Genomic DNA, 19,034 nt, shown 5'->3' on the forward strand with positions numbered 1-19,034 from the left:
CCCTGCAGAGTTCCATAATAAATATGACGTGGTAGACAGATGGTCAGACACCTGCAGACTCTGTGAATCGGTTACGTTAAGTAGTAAAGGGGTCTTTGTAGATGTAGACGTTGGGCCCTTGGATGGGAGGCTGACACTGAGGATCATCCCAGGGCCTTTAATCAATCCTCAAAGTCCAAGAGCAGCCAAATATGTTAGCATAGACTCATAAGGGAGTTGAGTCAGACGGATCAAAAGTTCAACACCAGCCTGGACCCTGTCACTCAACACAAACAGCACAACATAAGGAGGAAACCACAAAACCCCTCTCAGAGAAACTTTATGTTTTTCAGAGGAAGCTATCTATGGCTAAGGAAGAATGGTCCATTCCTCTTTCTGTTCCTTTGTGTCCCTAGCATTTATGGTTAAATGGTGGGAAGAAAAAAATTCCCTCTCCAAAGAGGGACTGTTGCGGTTTGGGTGGGGGATGCCCTTCTACAGCTCACGTGTCTGAGGACTTTGAATACTTGATCCCCAGTTTGGCAAGGTTGTGGATCCATTGGGACATGAGGCCTCACTGCCCCAAATAGGGCTTTGGGGTGAGCCTTGAAGGTTATAGGCTAGCCCTTGGTCCACTTTGCAGGCTACTCTCTGATTCCCAGGTTCTGCCTTGATGGATCAATCTGTTCCAGTTGCCTTAACTACATCCCCTGAAGAGAATAAATCCTTTCTTCCTAAAGCTGATCCTGCTAGGGATTTAGTCAATGTTACGAGAAAAAAACCAGACATATCTTAAAACCCGGAATTCACAATTATGTTACGTCCTATGACAAAGAAGAATTAAGGTTGCAGAGAATTAAATGTGCTAGTTTGCTGACCTTACAGTAGGGAGTCAGCTTGGGTCATTCTGATGGTTCTATTGGAATTACATCATCCTGAAATGTGGACCAGACAGGACAGTAGTGACATGGGGACTGACCCTACCTTGCAAGTTCTGGAGAAGTAAAGAGGTTATAAGACCATAGAAGCAGAAATTCAGGGAAATAGATTGTCCCCCACAACATCTGTAAATGAACTCGGCCCTGGTGAAACCCATGTATATATGTGCGCATGTATGTATATATATGTATACTCACACACCATAGCTCCTGTGTGGAGGTCATATGACAGCTTTCAAGAGTTGGTTCTGTCACGTGGGTGCTAGAGTTCAGACTCGAGCAGGCGTCTTAACATGCCGAGCCATCTCAGTCAGTCCCACGTGGGATTTGCAGCCCCCAAACTGTGAGATGTTGACTGTGTGCTAGGCTGTTGGTGGTAACTTGTTATAGTGGCAGAGGCTAATATGTGAGAACGATTACATGTGTCCCTTGGTATCCCATTGGATTCATTCCAGGATGTCCTTTGGAAAACCCCTAGATGCTCACAGCCCTCTTGTAAATAAGATGGTGTAGCATTTGTCTGGAACTTACCCATGCCCTTCTCTAGGCTTTAAGTGAGCCTAGATGGGCTGGAGAGGCGGTTCAGTGGTTAAAAGCACATGGTACCCTTATAGAGGACAGGGTGTTCTCAGCACAAACTTGGGCCAGCTCATAACTGCTACAACTCCTGCTCCAGGGGATCTGAGACCCTCTTCTGAGCAGTGTGGTACCTGTATGTACCATACATAGACACAAGCATGGTAAATCTTAGAAATCATCTATAGAATATTTATAATACCTACCATAATATAAATGCTTTGCAAACAGCCACTCTGTATTGTTTAGGGTATAACAAAATTAAAAATCTATGCAGTTCAGTGCAGATGCAAATGTTTTTCAAATGTTTCCCACCAGCAGTCGGCGGAACCCGCACACGGGGTTTACAGGTGGAGAGGGCTGGCGATATTCTTAAATGTGAATGGAAAAAGTCAAAAGTCAGAGCTGCTCATACTCCTGACTCCTCTGTCCTGTATTAGAGCGTTGGTTAGGTGACTCTGGGGCTGTTTCTCATTGCTCCTCCCAGAATCTGTCGCTGTCAGTGGCGTCCATGCTTGCTATGAATTCGTAGAGCAGTTTACTCCTCACTCCTGTCTCCATGCACAGCATCTCTGGCGATCCCTTCCCAGCTCCCGGCCAGCAGACAGGACGGGGCCCCGTTAGGAATCTCCTTTCATTCCGTGTTTGCCTCAACTCAAGATTCACGGTTCTGATTTCTCTCCACCAACGTCACAGCAACTTTGAGTCTACCTAGATCCCATTCCTGAATGACCCTTGGCTTTGCCTTTTCTTCCCTGCTGGAATCTGGCCTACTTGAAATTTTATTTATGCCTGTGGGGCAGAGATACTCGCATTCGAGTGATGCACAGTGAACACCTCTTCTCTCGTCTACAAGGAAGAAAGTGAGCTTTGTACCTTACCAGAGCGCCTTTGTTGAATTAAGCAGGGGCACTGGGCAGAGAGGAGAACGAAAGGAGGCTAAAAGGTTCTTCCCAACACAGAGAGAGGATGATGGTTGAAAGGGAAGCTTGAGAAGGGGAGAGAGGGGGTGGGGGTGGGGGGGAGGTGGGGGGGATGGGTTAGCTATCCAGTTTTTGAGGATAAGCAAGGAAACAAGTAACAGTGTAAAAGAAGTCGTCTTGCTTTCTACATTCTCTTCCCTTCTTTGAATGTTCAAGTTGGGCAGGGTAGCATACACCTATAATCTCAGAACTCAGGAGGCTGGGGCAGAAGGATCACCGCAAGTTCAGTGCCTACCTGGGAACAGCAAGGCTTCCAGCCGCACACACATCTGAGGTCTCCAAGTGGTGTGTCAGTTGGCCATTCCACGGTCACTCAGGAAGGTCTCTTTTTAATTAATTGATTAGTTGAGGAATACGTGATCGGTTGAGGCAGTGTCTCACTGTGGAATCCAGGCCAGCCTCATGCGAACTCTTTTCTGTTTTCCTTCTCCTGTCTGGTTTCCTCTTTCCTGGGATTACCGGTCAGTGCAGCCATGCCTGGCTAGTTAAGAGATCTAACTGCCAAAATAATACCAACGTATCTATTATAAGTAAAATGCTTTGGGGGGGTTTAACCTCAGTGCTTGTTTACAATGCACCAGGGCCTGCATTTGATCTCCATGGAGGGGCATGGGACATTAAAAAAACAAACAAACAAACAAAAAACCCCAAAACCCAAATCAGCAATCAGCCCAGCCTATCTGGAATTCTAGGCCAGCCCAAGGAACACCAAAGCTGTTTCACCCAACAGAACTCCAAACACCAATCAAAGGCCAAGTAAATGGCTCAGTGGGCAGAGCACTCACAGTGTGCGTTCTATCTCCAGAGCCCAGGAAGAGGTTAAAGGGCCGCTCCCACGGCACGAAGTTGTCCTCTGACCTCCACCCAACGTGCTGTGGCACGTTGGTTCCTATACACGCATCCACACAGCCAACCTAAGGATAAAAACCGAAAACAAACCCATGCTGGAGGTGTAGTTTGGTTACTTGAGCGCTTGCCTAGCAAGCAGTAAACCCCGGGTTTGATCCCTAGACCCTCGGAAACTGTGTAGCGGCTCAAAGCTGTGATCTTAGCACTCAGGAGGTGGAGGCAGGAGGATCAGAAGTTGAAGGTCAGTGTCAGCTACAAATCAAGTTTAAGGCCAGTCTGTGGTACGGGAGACCTTGTCTCAGAAACAAAACAAGACGAAGCAAACCAGAAGACTGTCCTTTTAGGTAGAGTTGTGTTGTGTTAGTGTAAGTCTGTCTCTCCTGGCCCCCTTCCCTAACTCTGCCCTTGGGCTGTGGCTTAATTGGCAGATTTGGAGCTCTTTCCCAATAAAGCTTCAGACCACTGAATTGGGAAACTCTTCTGCTTCTCACATTAAACTACACTTAGCAATCAAGCTCTATCAGGAGTAAACAGTGATCTGGCTTCTCCTTCCATTCCTCAGTCTTGTCTGGCTTTGTCGGGAGCTCTGAGGAGGGGTGTAATTAGTTCCCTGGGCACCCTGTCAACGGTCCAGCATTCGGTGCATTGGTCAGAAAATTGATAAGTGAGAAATAAACACAATTAAGAAGAAGCAAGAGAATAAACACAGAGAGACCAAGGTTTCTGGAGAGGCCAAATTGGCCTTGGTCTGGGGACGTCCCTTTCATGTGCGGGATGTTTACCACAGATGGGAGGTTTGTATGGGCTTATCTCGGGCCAGGTAGGTTTTAATGATGGTGCAGTCAGCTTGTGACAGCTGTGGCTTGGGGAAAGACCTTGGAAAAGCCCCTTGGGAGTTTGGATGGCCTTGCCAAGGGCACTGGGGCTTTGTTAAGGCCTTAGTAGGGGTCAGCAGGCTGAAGAAGCTTTAGGATCAATGAGAACTTAGGCGGGGGTTCGGTTATGGGGAGTGTGTCTTTTTTCACGTGTTGCCTTTTTAGGTATTAGGGAGAATGAAACCCGCTGGGGTTTGTGTTGTTTGTTTAACTGTGGGACAGCTTGGCTCTTCATGGACCACAGAGCAAGCACAAGAGATTCCCTTTCAGCGAGTTAGTGCTAGGTCTAGGTAAGCAAGCATGCAGCCCTTGTTTTAAACTATCTTTTATGTTGCTATGAGTTACCCTCAAAGGCAGAGGAGGGAAGGGTAGATGAATTAAATTCGAATCCACAAGGCTCAAGGATCACAGCCTCGGGGGCTGGGGAGATGACTCAGTGGGTAAAAGCGCTTGCTGTGCAATTGTGAAGACCAGAGTTCGAATCTCTAGCACCCACTTAAAAAGTCAGGCGTGGCAGGGCACACCAGTAACCCCATCACAGTGTAGGGCAGAGCCAGGAAGATACCTGGGGCTAGCAGGCCGCCTACTGTAGCAGTGTGGTACAGGCACCTAGGATCTCAGAGGGACAAGGAAAGGAAGATAGAAGAGTACAACTCCTCAGATGAGCTGGGCTGATGGGGGATGCTGTGCTGGACTTTTCTAAGCTTTGCAGGAAGACAGCGTCCCACATACTCTCTAGAATCTTTCCCAGAGAAACATGCCCAGTGCCACAGTGCTGAATTAACTTACTGGTTAGGATATCTCCACGAACTGGATTTGCGTTCCCAGGTGATGCCTTCAGGAAGCTTATCAGCCAGCATGTTGGTGAGGACGTGATTTCTGCAGCTGACTTTGACAGTGTGACAGCGATTCTGTGGTCAGGGATTCGGTGACCCGCTGGTCTCCCATTTACAGAAATTCTCCTGCTTTTCTTTCCTTAGTTCTTAGATGACATGCATGAGCATGACTATGCTAGACCCCTGAATCTGTGTGTGCGATTTGGAAGACAAAATTAAGTTACATACTAACATTTAATTTTATTTATTTGTGTGTGTTTGTGTGTATGTGGGTATGGGAGTTTGGTTATGTGCCTGTGTATGCATGGGTCACTGGAGTTACCACTCGCTGGGATGACTGCTGTCTGGGATGACTGACTGGCTGGGATGACTGACTGGCTGGATGGCTGGCTAGGATATAAACTCCAGTCCTCAGGAGTGAGCAGCAAGGACTCTTTAATTGTTGAGCCATCCCTCTCCCCATCCTTCCTGCATAGGTGATTTTGCTGAGTTCCTTTCTAGGAGTTGTGGCTTTATTTCTTTGCTTTAGACAGGGCCTCACTCGCTATGTATCCCTGGTTGGTTTGGAACTTGATACGTAGACCATTTTAGCATAGAGCTTACAGAGATCTGCCTGCCTCTGCCCCCAGAATGCTGATGTTAAAGATGTGTAAGGAGTTCTCAACACAAAGGAGATTTCTTTGTCTCAGAGGGGAAAAGGGCAGGAAATAAGAGACAAAGACAGGACATTGAGGGTGAGGGACAGGGGGAAGGGATATTTGTCCCCAGAGGACAAAGGAGTGCTTCTGCATAGAAAGGAGACAGATATGGGTCACAGGCAAATGGCAGTGTATAAAGGTACGAGGGAAACCCGTTAGGATGAGGTGTTTACATTTAATTGGGCATAAAAATTAGGGCAGCCACATGGAGATTTTGATTGCTGGATGCCAATACTTGGATAGTTGGACCTTGGTAGTCAGTCTCAGGAGGAGGAAGTGGCCAAATAAGGGAGCAGACCTTGGTGGCCAGCTTTAGGAATGTAATCTAACAGATTTTAACAAGAACGAGGGGAAGGGAAGGCTAGGCTGTCTCCCCTCCATCCAGAGGCAGTCCTTTTTGCTCCCAGTCCCCAGCAGGGAATATATACCCCTTTCCCTCTCTCCCTGGTTTCTTTCCTCCTTCCCCTTGTTCTTTATTTCCTGTCTTTGCCTTTTATTCCCTTGCCCTCTGTCCCTCTGAGACAAATAGATCTTGATCTTGGGGTATTTTGAGCTGATACCTGTCCTTTACTCTGCACTCTTAGAAAGTTAATGTTGTGTTAAAGCCTGATTTTTTTCAACACAATTAACAATGTGTTCTATATGCATGCCATAGAAGTAGCGTGCTTTTGCCACGTTTGTCTCAGTGCTAGTCTTCTGTGATGCTACATGAACGGTGTGGATACTTATAATAAAAGCAGGCAATACATGAATGAGGACTGGAAACATAGCTCAAAAGAGAAAAAGAGTATTTGCTACACACCCATGAGGAGCTTAGTTTGGATGCTCAGTAATTACATAAAAGCTAGCCGTGACCATGTAACCCCAACACTGGACAGAAGGGAGATAGGAGGACTTCTGGGGCTTGATGGCTGGCAGGCCAACTTGGATGATAATAAGCTATATGTTTGGAGAGAGGCATAAAGACAGAGAGTGACACAGCAGGACACCAGATGACAGCCTCTGGCCTACTGTGTAGCAATGTCCTCCCAGTTAAAGCCTTCCATTTGTAGGGAAACTTCTTAAGACATAGGATATACTAATGGAGGTAAAGCATCAGGATATTTCAGACATAATGGTTGGGAGGGGGTATCAAACACTTCATGCTTCAGGGAAGTTCCTTAAGACAGGAAGAAAACAACTCAATAGCTTCAGGAGGTCCCTGAAACTGACCAGACTCACTAAGTTCCTCCTTCCCAAGCAGTAAGAACTGCTTCAGAGTCACTTTCAGACAAGCCAAGCTGTACAGAAGACTTTGAGACAAGACTAGCCATTTGGAACTAGTAGATGTGCCAGGCCAGAGGAGGAAATATTCTGAGAAATCCATATGTCCTTTGGGAGGAAGCGGGAAGTAGAACTTCCCTTGGATCCATGAACAAATAAGCTTTGAATCTTGGAGAATGAGCTATTTGTTGTGTTGGATGGCTTGGCATGTCTAGGTGTTAGTCAAACACTCTTGAACTACTCTGAATATTTTTTTTAAAAAATTATTTATTTATTTTATGTATATGAGTATGCTGTAGCTGTCTTTTTTCTTTTTTTTTTTGGTTCTTTTTTTTGGAGCTGGGGACTGAACCCAGGGCCTTGGGCTTCCTAGGCAAGCGCTCTAACCACTGAGCTAAATCCCCAACCCCTGTAGCTGTCTTTAGGAACACCAGAAGAGGGCAACCAAGCCTAGGTCCTCTGGAAGAACAGCAAGTAAACCATCTTGACTTTTGTGGGGGAGGCAATGACACTTATTTATTTATTTATTTATTTATTTATTTATTTATTTATTTTTAAATTAAAATAATCACCTAATTTTCCTATTTTCCCCTTTTAGTCCCACACTCCAAATCCTCCAATGTACTCTGCTTGTCCTCCTTCACAGCCTCTTTTCCTTTAATTTAACTTAAATTTAGCCAAGGATGCCCCTAAACTAGAGATTCTTCCTCCGGTTGGTTTTCCTCCCAGGGAGCTATGATAACAGGTGTGCTCTCCCCTCCCCCAGCTTTATGTGGTACCGGGAAGTCAGTCTGGGACTTGGTGTCTTGTAGCAAGTGCCCTGCCACCTGAGACTCATTCCCAGCCCTCTCCTCACAGCTTTGTCATCTCCCCAAACATGAGCCTTCGTGTTGGTTAAATTCCTTATCCTCCCCTCCCCCTTACCTTTTAGGCACTTCATCTAAACACAACAGTATTTATGCTATTTGTCCTTTCAACAACTTTGTTTCGGTTTGGGTTTTGAGATAAGATGCCACTATGTTGCTCAGACTGCCCCAGTCTTACTTTCCTTTTGAAACTTTTTTTGTTCAAGTTAAAATGTAATTGCAGCCTTTTCTCCCTCCTTCTCCCCTCCAACCCCTCCCAGCTCCTCCCCTCACTCCTCTTGTTCTCTCTCAAATTCAGGATCACATAGATGGCCCTGGTTGATCTAAACGGATCACACAGTAAAACCAAAAGTCACGGATCTGGGAAGGGACAGTTAGGGAGGAGGCAGAGTGGACGGAGAAAAGAGAGAATGTGGAGAGTGAGTAGAATGAATCACGCACACGGTAAAACCATCCAAGGACTAACAACACAAAAGCAATAGGACGGGAGTAAATATTCACTACACACATAACAGAGCGTCAGTACATATATTATATTAGAACTGCTACATGTTGGCAAGTAAAGGAAAAAAAGCAAGCCAAGAGAAATATGAACAAAGCTATGAAAGGGTACTTTATATGAGAATATATGAAGATAAGTACATCCCTCATTGTCTTTGTTAGGGTTCCTTAGACTCAGAGTTAGAGACAGCTAGACGGACAGTAAGCTTTCATGTTCACGGACCCTCTGCTCTTCACATTTTTATGTCCCTGCTCCTTTGACTTCCTGCTATGATGGACTAGACCATGGAATTGTGAGCCAAATTAAAGTCAGGGGGGATATAAATTTCTCTTTTAAGTTGCATTTTGTCAGGATATTTTATTTTCTCACAGCAAGAGAAATGAAACTAGGACACCATCACCTTTCTCTTTTAAGTTGCATTTTGTCAGGATATTTTATTTTCTCACAGCAAGAGAAATGAAACTAGGACACCATCACCTTTGGCCTCCACAGGTATAGGCATGCACGCGCGCGCGCGCACACACACACACACACACACACACACACACACACACACACACACACCATTTCACGTCATGGATGCTTCCCTGACCCTTTTTATTTACATTTCAAATGTCACCCCCTTTCCTGGTTTCCCCTCCAGAAGCCCACTATTTCCCCCTGCTTCTATGAGGGAGCTCCCCCACGCACCCACCTTTCCCTCCCACCTCCCCGCCCTGACATTCCCCTACACTGGGGCATTGAGCCTTATTTCTTACAAACAAAATGTTGAAGGAACCAACCCCATCCAGTCCCTTCGAAAGGTACTTTTAAGATACTAAATATGTAAACTTAAAGGGGGAACTATGGCGGCAAATGTCCTGGCATCTGTGTACCAAACAGAAGTTGTCTGTCACGTGAACCCCCTGTAAAACTTATCATCAGGATAGTCTTTGGATTTTTATTTTTAATCATGTGCTTAAATCCAACACACTTAGAAACTACTGGAACCTTTTCTGGTCAGATTAGTACAAACAGTTAGTGATTGTTCTCTTCCTTGACAGAAAGCTGATTGAAGGATTACACTGTCTGAATAGCTGTAAGATCCAGAAACTCTCATAAAGACACACTTATGTTGGGGTTAAAAATTTCCATGGTTTCTTTTGGATTAATGGCTTAAATGTGAATGTTCAGCTGTAGCTGGGGCATGCTTTCTCCTCATTAGTTCTGTCCCCAGAAGAGAAATTGTTGAACTGTTGAATCTCTATTGAGTACCAAAGAAAATATCAATTTTAAACTTTAGAACACACAATCTATCTATCCTTCCTACCTATCTATCTATCTATCTATCTATCTATCTATCTATCTATCTATCTATCTATCTGTCTGTCTGTCATCTGTCTATATTCCTGTCTCTCCGTGTGTGTATGTGTGTGTGTTTGTGTATGTGTGTTTGTGTATGTGTGTTTGTGTGTGTGTTTGTGTGTGTTTGTGTATGTGTGTTTGTGTGTGTGTTTGTTTGTGTGTGTGTTTGTGTGTGTGTGTGTGTGTGTGTGTGTGTTACTTTGATCCTAGCAAGCTTGGATCCAGCATCATCTTCTGATTTCCTTGGGTATCAGACATCTCTGTCTCTCTCTCGGGTGGGGGGGAGGAGAGGGGGAAGGAGAGAGGAGGAGGAAGAGAGAGAGAGGGAGAGGGAGGGGAGGGGAAGAGGGAAAGGGGGAGGGGAAGAGAGAGATAGAGAGAGATAGAGGATTTGCATGTAGTACACATACCTGCATTCAGGCAAAACACTCATACACATAAAATAAAAGAAATACATCTTAAAAAAGAAATACTTTTAAGAGTTTCCACACGAAAGGATATTCACTAAACTGCTGTTGTGGCAAATCAATTGAAAATATGGAATTTGTTTCTTAGTGAGGGATTGGACAGATGAATTATAATTCAGTCCCTGTTGTGAGCAACAGAAACAAATATCACTTTGGAAGAATGTCCAAAATAGCAGGTACTGTGGAAGTGTATTCTAGGAGATCGCACGCGTGTAGTATCAGCTCCTGGGAGGCTGAATCAGGAAGATTGCTGAAAATTCAAGACTAACCTGGACTGCTGTCTTAATAATAAGAGCCCCTGTTAGAAATGGTTCAAATGAGGCCCAATTCCCCAGTGTAGGGGAATGCTGGGAGGTGGGAGTGGGTGGGTGGGAGGGGGAACATCTTCATAGAAGTGGGAGGGTGGGAGAGGGGGGAACTGGGAAAGGGGATAACATTTGAAATGTAAATACATAAAATAACCAATTGAAAAAAAGAAATGGTTCAAATAAACAGACTTTTTATTTCTTTGCTTTTGAGGCAGGGTCTCACTATGTAGCTCAGGTTGGCCCCAAACTTTTTCTTGTTGCAGTGTCTCCCCTCTACTTTTCCCCTGGTTTGGCATTGAACCCAGGTTCTTATACATTCTGAGCAAACATGCTACCACCAAGACACACTTCCAGGACTGGGATATATATACATATATATACCATATACATGTATGTGTGTGTGTGTGTGTGTGTGTGTGTGAGAAATGCATATCAATGTGTAATGTGCTGTTTTTGTGAAGGAAAAATAACAACACATTTGAAATACACACACGCATGACTTTGGGGTGATGACTCACTGGGTAAACATGCTTGCTGCCAAGCCTAATGACCTGAGTTTGATCCCAGGGACTTAAGTGGAGAAAGGAGAGAACCAACTCCCACAAGCTGCAGGTTGACCTCTGACCTCCACACACATCCTGGCATGTCCCTGCCTCCTGGGCAATCAAAAAATAAATGTAAAAAAAAAAATGTAAAAAAAAACCCTCCATGTTTTTATTTATTTAAAAACTGTAATCTTTTATTTTTATTTTATGCCTGTGTGCCATATGTGTATGTCATGGCACCATATGTGTGCAGTGCTGTGCAGTGGGGGGACATCAGGTGTCTTGGGACTAGATTTAGAGATGGTTGTGAGCCATTGAGTGTGTGCTGGGAATTGAATCCAGGACCTCTGTAAGAGCAACCAGTGCTCTTAACCACTGAGCCATCTCTCCAGCCCCTCCGCCCCGAGCCCCATGTATTTAGAACGTTACTTACTACAGTTACATACTATAGTCAGAAGATGAGGCAGGAGGATTATTTAATCCCAGTAGTTAAATGACAGTCTGGGTGACACACTAAACACTCTACAGGTGGAGAGGAAAATGGGATTTAAGTAATCAGAAACATCTCATAAGAAACACATAGAAGGGCACTGGCTGCTCTTCCAGAGGTCCTGAGTTCAATTCCCAGCATCCACATGGTGGTTCACAACCATCTGTAACTCTAGTTCCAGGGGATCCTACACCCTTACACAGATGTAAATTAAGGCAAAACACCAATGAACATGAAATAAAGATAAATAATAAATTAAAAAAAAAAGAAACGCATAGAAGACTGTCAACTCCAGCATTGCCTCTAAAAGGGAAAAGCAGGGAAAAACTTTATTTCTAACATTTTTTTTCAAACCCACCCTCATTTTTAGGGTTGTCATTTGTTTGTTTGTTTTTGGCTGTTACCACAATGTCATCTTTCGATATGAGAAAAAGGAAGTGTGTTCAGCACAAAATAGAAATCTGAAGTGTAGCACAGGACAAAAGGGTAGGAGGGCAGGACCACATTGAAAAGAGCAGGTGTTGCAGTAACGGTGCCTTGTGACCTCTCCGATGGGGATTGGTCCAAACATTTAAGTGGCAACAGTGCCCCTCCCCATGCTAGGGATGGTATTTTTCTGGAGGTAAAAAAAGGAACAGAGGAGAGGGAATGTAGTTGACTTGGCAGAGTGCTAATCCTAGCATGCATGAAGCCCTGGGCTTGCTAACCAGCTCTGCATGAACAGGGTGTGGTGGTCCATAGCTGTGCTTCTAGTACTTGGGAGGTAGAGACAGGAGGATCTGAGCTTCAAGGCTGCCCTCCACTACTTAGTGAGTTTGAGGCTAGCCTGGGATTCCTGAGATAGCCTGTTTTGAAAAAGCAGGCGAGAGAGGCTTGGAGAGATGGCTCAGTAGTTAAGAGCCTTGCTGCTCTTACAGAGAACCTGGGTTAGGTTCCCAGGGTCCATGTTGGGTGTCTCACAACTGCCACTAACTTTAGCTGCAGGTGACCCAAATACCACACACACACACACACACACACACACACACACACACACACACACACCACCACACAGAAGCAAAGGGCAGTTTAGGCACCATGATATCTTGCTGTGCTCCCAGCTTTGGAGGCAGGAGGAGCAGGAGTTCAGGGTCATCATCATTCTTGGCTACATAGCAAGTCCCAGACCAGCCTGGGTTACAGGAGACTCTGTCTTTAAAAAGGCAAACAAACAAAACAGACAGGTCTGTGGATGTGGTTTAGTTGACAGAGAAATGTTATGTGATGTGCTTTTGTTTTAATCCCAGGTGTGAGACATGGGGCTGCTGTGGGCTGTCCACAGCAGCTGACTATGATTTGCCTTGTGCTCTAGTAGAGGCGTGGCTTTGCCTGCTGTAGATAGTTTCTGCGATTGTGTGAAATTTGGAATTCTGGAAACTTTTCAAAGGGTATATACATGCTAGAGCCCCATTGGTCATTTCGGGAGGCCAGTTGAGGTTTGCCTCGAGTAGCCATGGTCAGAAAAGAAACAAAAGGAAAGAAATTTGATTCGGGGATTTTCCTAACTCCTCTCTCCCCCCTATCCTTGCTCTTTCCTATCTAGTGTTTAGAGGGGAGAAACCAAGAGGACGAAGGGTGGGAAAAAGAAGAACCTACAAAAGTAGCAAAGACCAGCTACAGTGGAGTGCTTGCCTGGCAGGCATATGGCTCTGGGCTCCACCCCGACACCTATAAATATGCACACGCCTGTCTTCCTAGCACCTGGAAGGAAGAGGCAGCAGAGTCAGGAGTTGAAGATCCTCTTCGTCTACACAGTGAGTCTGAGGCCAGCCTGGGGTCAATCTGGGCTACCAGAGACCCTCTCTCAAGAAATGAAATACATAAACCAAAAACCAACCAACCCCAAACTCCTCCTACACATACACATAAGAAAAGCAAATGAATTCCTGTATTTAAAAAAAAAGGTTTACATAGTGAGACCCTGTCTAAAAAAAATAATAGGTTTACTAAAGTTACACTAGGAAACCAGTATCCAATGTTACCATGTCCCTAGGAGACATGCAATAAACGAAACTATTTAAAGGGTCTATGAGGGCTGGAGAGATGGCTCAGTGGTTAAGAGCACTGACTGCCCTCCCAGAAGTCCTGAGTTCAAATCCCAGCAATCACATGGAGGCTCACAGCCATCTGTAATGGGATCTGATGCCCTCTTCTGGTGCGTCTGAAGACAGCTACAGTGTACTGATACAGATAAATAAATAATAAATAAATCTGCAAAGGGCCTACGAGTTGAGGGAAAGCTTAAGATCTATTTTCCCTCTGTAGATGCAAGACAAGCAGGTGTTATACATAATACAGGAACCATGACTGCTGTGTGTGTCTGAGGAATTGCAAGGTAATTACTAGGTCTGGGAAACCAGGAGACAAAATTAATTGTTTCCTAGTGTCCCAGGAGATAAGAGGCATGGGCAAGGGAGGGCTGTGCCCTGAGCTGCAGTCTTCCTGGCACCTCAGGGAAAGGGGTGTGGCAAACTTCATATGCTGTAGCTCGCAGGCCCGTGAGGCGTGCTTGTCTACTCACGATAAAATGTGTTTCCCAGACGGGATCCCAGGCGGTCTGTGCAGGTGTGCACTCCTGGGGAGGAGGAAGAAGGGCAGTAAACTTAAACCTCGGTCTCTTGTTTACATTAGGGAGCCTGGGGCTACTGAATTGCCCTGGGTGTCAGAATTCCCCAAAAGAAAAAGTACACACAGCTTCATACCGCCATGATAGCACACTCTTGCTTTAAAACTATAAATCCTGCCACGGTTTGCTTGCTTTCTGCTCTTTTGAGATGACCCCATAGCCTATGCTTGCCTTCAACTCCTGGCTATTCTTCTGTTGCCGGAGCGCTGGAATTAGAGGCGTGTACCACCAGCCCTGGCTCTGAAGCAATGGTTCCCAAATACGTCGTAGACTTTAAAACAGGTAAGCTGTGCAGGTGTGGTGGCCCATGCCCATAATCCCAGGACTCAGGAGGCCGAGGCAGAGTGATTGCCCAGGGTGATGGCTTCATAGCAAAACCCTGTCTCCAAAAGCCAGAATAAGAGCTGTGCCTGAGGCGCATGTGGAAGTGTGCTTTCGTATCACGTGTGAGGTCCGGGATTTGACTGTCAGCACTGGATAAAATGAAGTGTTTGTGGTGTTTCTTGGCTATATTCTGAGTTCAAGACCAGCCCAAGCAACATGAGATCCTGTGTCAAAACAGAACAAAACCAAACCAGTGAAAACCAAAATGATGGGGTGCAGAGATGGCTCCATAGTTCAGAGCAAGCACTGCTCTTACAGAGGATCTAAGTCTGGGTACCAGCCCCCATGTCAAGTGACTGACAATGGTCTGTAACTTCGGCTCCAGGGAATCCAATGCTCCCTTCTGGACGCCACAGGAACTTACACTCGCATGCACATACCCGTGTGCTCGCATGTATGCACATGATATAAAATTTACAAAATCATAAATCTTTAAAAAGAAAAAAAAACGTAACGAAGCAAATCCTCAAAACAATGTAAACATGAACTGATTAATCAAATAGTTGTAGAAAAACAATATCAGACAATAAAATGTACACAAAGCATTTTTATATACATTAATGAAAATGGTATCAGTTTGGAGAAGTCTTGGGTAAAATCAAGGTGAGTGAACACAGGTTAAATAGCACTGATATTTGTAAATCTTAAACCTCTCTAAACTCTTGGCAGGTGCACCCATCTTTATTTTTCTAATATGCCTTAAAGAGCTCAATGGCTGGTCCACTCCTTAACTCCACACGGCTAACACACATTCTCCTCTGATATTCCTAAGTTAATACTTACTAAATCTCTATTTCATCTCTGCTGCCCTGAGCTCAGCTGCCTGTGAAATCCTTGTCATGGCTGAATCCCCTCTTCCTCCTTTATCTGCTGTTTCTTGCCCAGGAATCCTAAAAGTCCCACCTCTGTCTACCCAGTCATTGGCTGCTGGCAACTTTATTTCCCAATCAGAGCCAATGGGGGCAGGGACTCTCAGCGCAGATGCGTGGTTCCCATGTGATTTTGGGAGCCCAGTTAACACAGATAGCATTAGGACCAATCTAGTACAGATATTTTCTGTAATTGTCACTTTGCCTTTCTCTAATACATACCCTCATAATTTTTTTTTATCTCACCCTGCCCAGCACAGTCAGCAGATAGGCACTAGACCCAGTGGTCACTTCAGGACCCTGGATTCTTGGACAAGATCTTGGACAACAGCTGGTCAGCAGATCCTGAACAGGCTATCTTACAGGTTTTGGATTCTCCACGACTCTCTCTCCCCCTCGCCCCCTGTTTATGTGTATGAGTATGTGTGTGTGTGTGTGTGTGCGTGCACATGTGCACATGTGCACACTCACCCATGCATGTTTTGTTTTGTTGAGAGACAGGGTCTTTCTGTATAGCCCCAACTATCCTGGAATTTGCTATGTAGACCAATCTGGTCTTGAACTCACAGAGACTCTCTTATCTCTGCCTTCCAAGTACCGGGATTAAAGAAGTGTGCCACCACCCAGGTGCTTTTCCATTTCTGAGTACTCCCTTAGACACTAGCAGTCCCCCGCTATTATTAGCCAGAGCGAGATACTTGCTACATCCAGATGACAGCAGAGATTCTAAAGAAATGCCTGAGGAGGAAGTGAACACACAAGATGGTGGTGGTGTGTTCATTTTGGAGTTGTCTGCTGGGCAGGCACTCTGCAGAGCAGCTTCTCTTGGTTACCTCTCGCCATGGGAGGAGTATGCTTCCTGCACCTTTCACGTTTTATTGGCCACATGGCTTTATTGACCAATACAATGTAAGTAAATGGATATTACATCTGAACACAAGTTTTAAATACGACCTAAGTGAGACTAACTAAAAATAAGAACTGGGAGGGGCACAGGTTCTCATGTATCCCGGGCTGGCCTCAGATTCGCCATAACCAGAGATGACCTAGTGTGCGTGTGTGTGTGTGTGTGTGTGTGTGTGTGTGTGTGTGTGTGCGCGCGCATGTGTATGTATATGTGTTGCTGTAAAATTATAAAAAATAAAATGTTGTCTTTTATCCCACACTAGATCTCAGTCAGCAAAGCCTCTCACCTGCTCTGCTCCATCCCATATCGCACTGCTGAAGGCTTCTCTCTGATCCTGGCAACAATCTCTCTACCCATCCAGTTCCCAAGGCAGGTTGCCACCATGCCAGACATACACATCCCAATTCCATGGTGGCCCAGTGTCTCCAGCCATCACATAGTCTCTTGAACTCAAATTGCCACACGAAAGAACACACAACACAACAACCTCTGATCCAATTGATAAGATATAATTGCCCACCTAGACACACAAAGCCCTGTACACATCCATCCCTTAAGAACATTCATAACAACCTTAAATGTGCAGAGAGGAATCTTAACATCTGCCTCCATGTTCTCCCAGCAGCTTCTCTTCCCACCTCCTTCCGTTCTGGTCTCCTCCTCTTCCCTCAAACTTTTCTCCCGCCCATCCTTCCTTCTCGTCCAATGACAGACCTCGTTCTATATTGTACCTGCCTTCACCTGTATGACATCATCCTACATATATGTGTATGTTGTGCATCTATGTGAATGTATGTTTGTGTGTAGGTGTGTGAATGTGTGTGTGTATATGCGTGGTATGTCAGTATGTGCTTTCTGTGTGTTGTATGTGTTTGTGAATGTGTGTCTAGCATGTGTTATATATATATATATTTATTTGTATGAATGTATGTATATGTGTTGATGACTTAGTATGTTGTATGTGTATATGTGTATGAATATGTTTATGTGTATTGTCTTGTGTTTTGTGTGTTGTATAGTTGTTTTATGAGTGTATTATGTGTGCTGTTGTGTGTGAGTGTGTGTATCTGTGTGTTGCATTGTGTAATATGTGTGTGTGTTGTGTGTATGTTGTATGTGTATATGGGTATGTATGTATGTGGTATGTGTGTTGTATTTGTGTGAATGTGTGTGCATATGTGTGATGTGTTGGTGTGTGTTGCATGTATATATGCGTGTATGTCTGTGGTATATAAGTGTTGTATGTGTGTGTGCATGTGTTGTCTATATGTTTGTGTCTATTTGTGTGTTCATGTATGTCTATGTGTGTGTATATGTTGTTTACATGTGTGTTTGTGTGTGTGTCTGTGTGTGGTTCCACATTCCACACCACAGGGATGTGGGAACTCTGCTGGGCAGACAAAACACAGAATGCTAGGCTGCATTTTACCCTACACCACCATCTGGTGATGGGCTTGTAGGAAGTGCCAATGCACTCTGGGGTGGGAGAATGTAGCTTAGGATGGGGGCCCTCAGGTCAAGTGAGAAACAGCACAGGCTGAGGCCGAAGCCAGGGTTCCCTGACTTCCGGACATCCAGATGCTGGAAATTAGAAGTCAGGAAGGAGAGGGCTGGAGAGCCTGTGAGGATGAGCCTAGCTGGGGAAGGGGGGTCACTCCGACTTAGCTCAGGGCAGCTCTGTAATGAAGGCTTCCTCCATGTTCCCCACTGCAGTAGTTCTTTTTTTTTTTTTTCCTTTCTTTTTTTCGGAGCTGGGGACCGAACCCAGGGCCTTGCACTTGCTAGGCAAGCGCTCTACCACTGAGCTAAATCCCCAACCCCTGCAGTAGTTCTTGATGAGAGAGAACTAGCTTGTCCATACTGTTTATTCACTGTTCATCATGGGAAAAGGGTGTATACAACTTCAGGGTAGACCAGCAATTAAATACCTACGTGATCACTAGTCATATTCTTTATGTAGGGGCCTGTGGTCACGTATTTCAGGCCAGGAATCTGGTCCAGAGTAGGGAAAGTCCTACCATCCTCAGGTGTGTGCTGGGGTTTCTGAACCCACTCAACCTTATCAAGTTTCCTGGCATGGTCCACACCCCACATTTGTGTATGTTGTATGTGTTGTGTGTGCGTGTCTATGTGTGTTCTGTGTGTGTGTGTGTGTGTGTGTGTGTCTTGAGGAAGACTTTGAGCCCTGATCCCTCTGCCTCCTGCTCTCTGGTCCTGGGTGACAAGTGTGTGCCACCACACCTGACCTAAGCACAGATGGTATTTTATCCTTTCCGCCCATCCTATCAACACTATCCAATCCCCGATAATCTCTCCCAGCTGCTTCAATCTGCTTCTGACCTATCTCCTGGCTTTTAGCTACGTACTTAATTAAGAAAGCCACCCTCCACACCGCTGACAGAGATGTCAAAGCCAACGCAAGGCCACAGCTGAATCACCTTCGGTGGCTCTTAACCCCACAAGGCGCTTGTCTGTCACCACAGCTCGGTAGAGATCATCAGCCTTGCTCCCTTTGCACTCCTAGCTCCCCATCTATGCTCAGCAGGACTTAACTGCTGGAAGCATCCTAGATCCTCCTCTGTGTCTCTGTGTTTACCCTGCAGCGGCTGGCCCTCCTCTGGTTCCACTACTTTTTGTCCGGATTCAGCTCTGGACCAGGTGCGCACTTTCTCCATTTTTCTTTGGCTCCT

The 19,034-nt window shown here is 45.3% G+C and overlaps 1 protein-coding gene across 7 annotated transcripts in view; it reads left to right on the top strand.

Moving 5' to 3' along the window:
* Positions 1–19,034, top strand: part of Apold1 (apolipoprotein L domain containing 1) — a 57,348-nt gene that overhangs the window by 29,428 nt on the left and 8,886 nt on the right. Inside the window, exons 2-4 of one of the 7 annotated variants that reach the window (XM_039108001.2) lie at positions 13,102–13,312; positions 15,693–15,802; positions 18,948–19,002. The exons of 1 other annotated variant lie outside the window; for it this stretch is intronic. The gene's annotated coding sequence lies outside the window, so the exon portion shown is untranslated. 5 more of the 7 variants (XR_005503274.2, XM_039108003.2, XM_039108004.2 and 2 more) reach the window with 5 other exon arrangements.

Source organism: Rattus norvegicus, chromosome 4, assembly GCF_036323735.1.
Source record: "Rattus norvegicus strain BN/NHsdMcwi chromosome 4, GRCr8, whole genome shotgun sequence".
Taxonomy (NCBI): Eukaryota; Metazoa; Chordata; class Mammalia; order Rodentia; family Muridae; genus Rattus; species Rattus norvegicus.